Source organism: Lepus europaeus, chromosome 21, assembly GCF_033115175.1.
Source record: "Lepus europaeus isolate LE1 chromosome 21, mLepTim1.pri, whole genome shotgun sequence".
Lineage (NCBI taxonomy): Eukaryota > Metazoa > Chordata > Mammalia > Lagomorpha > Leporidae > Lepus > Lepus europaeus.
In genome coordinates, this window is record NC_084847.1 from 543,201 (window position 1) to 548,855 (window position 5,655).

The window sequence follows — 5,655 nt, forward strand, 5'->3', positions numbered from 1 at the left end:
ATTTTCAATACGCTTTAGAGTAGCTGCAGGGTCACGGCAAGTCCCCAGGGATGCCTGGGCCCAGGGTCCACGACCTCTGACGCACACCAGCCATGTGACAGCCCCTCCCCCAGTGCCAGGGCATGGGGAAGCCCCACCCACAGCCCTCACAGTGCAGCCCTGTCTAGCAGGGGCGTCGGACACCACCTCCCAAGGGTCACCCGTGTCCGGGCCAGCGGCCATTCCTGTGCGAGCATTCTGGTATTTTCCAACTCCGCCCACCAAGAGGACAAGCAGCAGGGACATTAGGGCGAGCCCAGCCCTGGCTTCCGACACCGCTCTCCTTCAGGTGGAACCAGGGCTCCAGGGGCGAGCCCGGCTAAGGTGGGGGCTTCTTGTGGGGGAGGGAGCCTACGAGAAGGGTGGGCGCCAGGACCGCCTAGCACAGCCACGGTCGTGAGGAGGTGGCAGCGTGCAGGAGCTGTGAGTACCATGTGACAGCACAGGAGCATGCGATCTGCTGTCTAAAGCCACAGACGACCTCCCATGGAGCACCGCACTTCACATCTGGAAGACGCTGGAAGGGAGACGGGCGGAGGGGGATGGGGGCTCTCGGCACTAACTCTGAAAGCTTGCTTTTTGCTAATTGTTCTTACTGATTCGTTTGAGGTGCAGAGGGACAGAATTCTTCCACCTGCTGGCTCACTCCGCAAATGCCCACAACAGCTGGGTCTAGGCCAGGCCAACCCGGAACCCAGAACTCCACCAGGGCACCACGTGGGTGGCCTGCCTCCCCGGTTCTCCATCGCGATGCTGCCGTCTTGAGCGGAAGCCAGGAACCAAATCCAGTCCCCCAGCGTGGGGCACGGGCTCAGGCCAGACGCCTACCCGACGCTGGGCTTCTCCAAGAGCTGTCCACACGGCACACAGGTGCACGCCTTTGACGTGGGTCACCGCGAGCTCCAGGCCCACCCAAGGTGAGGCCGGGCTCTGACTGGGCATAGCCGTCGCTCCCTGGCCTGGTGCTGGGTCACTCTGTGGAGGTCAGGGAGCGTGAAGCTCTGACGGGGCCGGATGCACGCTGTGGCTCCCCACACTGCCCATGGCTGGGTGTGGACGCTTCGCCTCGGTGCCCCGTGGGCACGAGCTGCTGTGCTGAGGAGGAAGAGGCACCACGCGCTCAGGCCAGCGACACCCTCTGCACAGTGAGCTGGACACGCGCTGCGACCAACCGTGCCCGCGGCTCTGGGCCTGCTGGCCATCAGAGAACGGCAAGCAGGTTTCCGGAAGTGACCCGTCGCTCACCACCAAGCTGCCCGGACGTGCGGTGAGCCTGGGAAGGCACCACGCTTCTTCTGTGCACTCTTGTGATGGCCACTTGTGGCCGGAGCCCCATGGCTGCGCACAGGGCCGGGTGCGGATCTGTCATCACCGCCACCAAGCTGCTCCACTCCAGTACTGTGGGGACGGCCTCGAGGGGCCGACGCAGAGATGGGAACCGGACTCGAGAAAGGAGCATGCCAGAGAGCAGCAGCGGGGCAAACACAGAGTGCCCTGGGGCGGGGGGCACCATGCAGCAGGGCAAACACAGGGGGGCACCGTGCAGCAACGGGGCAAACACAGGGCGCCCTGGGAGCGGGGGGTGCACCGTGCAGCAGCGGGGCAAACACAGGGGGGCACCGTGGTGGCTCTGAGCGTTCACAGCACCACCGAGACCCCTCGGCAACTTCTCACTGCCCGGAGCTGCTCACCAAGGCTGAGGCCAAGGGAAGACCAGCCTGCCTGGGCACGGGTGTGGAGGTGGGGCAGCACGGGACGGGGCCTGAGGCCCCTGCTAAGAGGAGGCCCTGAATAGCCTGGGACAGGTCCCCCCTGCACGCCGAGGACCGGGACTGGCTGCGGCTGCGCCTCCTGAGTCCACAGACAACAGCTGCTACTGTCACGGCAGCGAGGCACGGCCTCCCCGTCTAGAGTTTCTCTTTAAAATATCAAAGCATTTACAAGAGGAACTGGCCCAGCTGCCCCTCCGGGTGAGCCACGGGGCCTCTTCCTGTCACTGCACTGGCATAGGTTCCCGCCTTCAACAACGGGGACTGGAGCCAGGAGGCTGCGGGGACACCAGGTGCTGCAGGCGCTGGGGCTGCTGTGGCTTCGGCAGCATCTGAGACCAAGCACCTCCCACGGCCTCGCCCACGGCTCAGGCCACGCCTTCCCCCACAGCCTCGCCCACGGCTCAGGTGACCACATTCTCTCCATAGCCTCACCCACAGCTCAGGCCACGCCTTCCCCCACAGCCTCGCCCACGGCTCAGGTGACCACATTCTCTCCATAGCCTCACCCACAGCTCAGGCCACACCTTCCCTGCCATGGTTCAGACCACGCCTTCCCCCACAGCCTCGCCCACAGCTCAGGCCACGCCTTCCCCCACAGCCTCGCCCACGGCTCAGGGGACCACGTTCGCCTGCAGAAAGTCGCTGGGTGAAGTGACGGAGACAGCGGCTTGTCCAGCACGGCAGACGCCAGCTGCTCCCAGGCATCTCTGCCAACCACAGCAGCAGAGGGCTGAGGGACCGGGGGAGGAACCGGAGGCCGCACAGCTCAGCCACTGCCCAGGGAGTTGCAAGGACCCCAAAGGCAACAGGGGAAGCCACGCTGTCCCTGGACAGTGGCTGCCCCCGAAGCCCCGCCTCGAGCAGTGGCAGATCGCGAGCGCAGATCCTTGACACGGAGGTGACGACGTGGCCCGCTGCGTTCCTCACAGCACGCTGCTGGGGACAGCCGACGGAGACACGGTCAGGGCAGACCACAAAGGAAGCAGCAGGCAGGTGGTGTGGCGCAGCAGGGAAAGCCGGTTCTGGGACGAGCGCGCCAGTGAGGGCCCTGCTGCTCTGATCCGGCTCCGTGCTCGTGCACCTGTGAGGCAGGGGAGGATGGCCCGAGGGCTTGGGTCCCTGCACCCACGTGGAACACCCGGATGGAGTTCTCGGCTCCTGGCTTTGGCCTGGCCCAGCCCCAGCTATTGTAGCTATTTGGGGAGCAAACCAACAGATGGGAGATCTCTCTCTGTGTCCCCCCCACTCCCACTCTATCTTTCGCATAAATAAAAAAATAAATTTTTAAATAAAAGCCACCTAAAAAAGGAACTATTAACTCCAGGGAAAACAAAGAGTTACTAGGGAAAAAATAGAGCTCACGATTTAGCTAAGCAGTCAATAATATTTACACAAATCAGCAGCGTAAGGGCTCTCCTTTTTACAGTGAAAGTTCTAATTCACAATCGTGACATGGCTGTACTGAGATGGGGAGATCAGCACTGGGCTGTCACTGACAACACGGGCGTCTACACAAGGTCTGGGCGTCAGGTGCCAGGAACGATCCACGTCCACATCTCAGACGGACGTGAGCAGACCCAGGGTGGGTGCCGGGGTCTGTGTGAACAGAATGTGGGGTGAACAGAGGTGACACAGGGAGCTTGTCTTTAACCACCAAAAAGTCAACCTTGCAGCCGCGCCGTCTGGTCGCGGCACGGTAAAACCCAGAGCCGAGGAACAGAAGGTGACCCTAAGGCCCCAGGGCGTGGCCTTGGCAAGCGCGGCTGCACACAGCACTCATCCCAGGCCGGCACCCGCCTGCCGCCGAGCTGGGGTGGCCACAGTGGGTGGGGGCTGCCTCCGTGTCTAACAGGAGGGGAAGCTGCCATCAACCGAAGACATCAGAGAGCAGCGAACCTTTCCCTCAGGAGCAGGAAGCGACCTGCTGAAGTAGCTAACAAACTCCAACGCTTCCTAAACTCAGTGAGCTCTGCAAAGACCCCAGAGGGCACAACCTACAGCTCTGGACAGGGGGCGGGGGCAGGGGCAGCCACAGCGCCCAGCTCACACAGGAGATCGGCACAGCAGCTGGGGGCTCTGACTGGGAACAGCTGTGGCTGGCCGCGACGGCAGAGGGGTGCAGGGGCCGGCTCCAGTCAGACCCCCATCGGCAGGGGCCCCCAGGCGAGCGTCAGCTGCCAGCGGCCACGGCGGGAGCAGAACCACCTTCCTGGGCCCCGAGCAGCAGCCCGCCATGATGTCACCACCACACTGCACACAGCAGGTGCTCGCCCGCCCCCCGCCCCCCGTGGATGACGCCGCCCCAGCGATCAGGATGGAGGAATCCTAGAACAGCCTCCAGGTCCTCACACTGCACAGCAGAAGGAACGGATGTGGTGGGAAGAGCAGAGCGGGGCGCCCGGGCTCAGCGGGTGCTGCTGTGCCAGGCGACGATGAGACAGAGAGAAGGAAAGACGCGCACACAGCACAGCCCCACGTGTGTACTCAGACGTCGACCCCCAACCTGAGTGTGTGTGGGTGTCTGTGTGTGCATCTCCGTGTGTCTGTGTGTGTGTGTGCAGCTGTGTGTGGGGGTGTCTGTGTACGCCCGTCTCTGTACGTGTGGATACGTGTCTGTGTCTTGGTGTATATGTGTGTGTACGTCTATGTACGTGTGTGCGTGTTTCTGTGTCTATGAAGTGTCTGTGTGCATCTGTGTCCATGTTTCTGTGCATGTCTGTTTGTGCACCTGTGTGTGTCCGCATGTCTGTCTCTGTCGTGTGTGTGTGTCTGCATGTGTGTGTGTGCGTAGCTCTGCGTGTCTGTCCACATGCATGTGTGTGATTGTGGGCAGAGCTCTGTGTGTCTCTGTCTATGCACGAGTGTCTGTATTTTGATGTCTGTGTGCACGTTTCTGCGTGTGTGCATCTGTGTGTGTCCGCAGGTCTGTGTGTGCATAGCTCTGTGTGTCTGCGTTCTGGTGTCTGTGTGCGTGTTTGTGTGTGTCCGCATTTCCGTGTCTGTGTCTAACTGTGCACGTGTGTCTGTCTATGCACGTGTCTGTCTATGCACGTGTGTCTGCATTTTGATGTCTGTGTGCGTGTTTCTGTGGGTGTGTGTACATCTGTCTGCATTTCTGTGTCTGTGCATAGCTGTGTCTATGCATGTGTGTTTCTGTGTGTGTGTACGTGTGTCTGCGTGTGTGTTTCTATGTGTGTCTGCGTGTGTGATTGACTGTGGAGCTCAGCAGCATACACAAGAGCAGGGGCACGACCAGGTGCCCAGCACTGGGCGAGACAGGACGCCCTGCAGACGGCAGCGACCCCGGGTGCCCAGCACTGGGGAGACAGGACGCCCTGCAGACGGCAGCGACCCCGGGTGCCCAGCACTGGGGAGACAGGACGCCCTGCAGACGGCAGCGACCCCGGGTGCCCAGCACTGGGGAGACAGGACGCCCTGCAGACGGCAGTGACCCCAGGTGCATTGGAGCATGGCCACTAGGAGTGATGGGCCCCAGCGCAGCCCCGGAGACCCGGTGTGCAGAGACCACTCTTGGCTCTCCTCTCAATGTGCTGGCTGAACACTGACCACGTGCCGCGGGGAGGCCACAGGTGGCCACGCACACCGGGCCAGGGCTCAGGCTGTCACCTACGGGTCACGTCCCACGTCCCAGATCCTCTGTGCCATCTCAGGAGAGATCATGCCCAGGGAGAGTGGCAGAGACCCAGAAAGCACCCCCGCTGGTGGGGAGACTCAGGCTGGGGGCCGGTGTGGCCTCTCCCTCTGGGACTGCCCAGGGAAGGATGCTGTCTGATCGTTTCTGTCCCTCTGGGGTGACCCGCCGAGATGGTCACACAGCATCTGG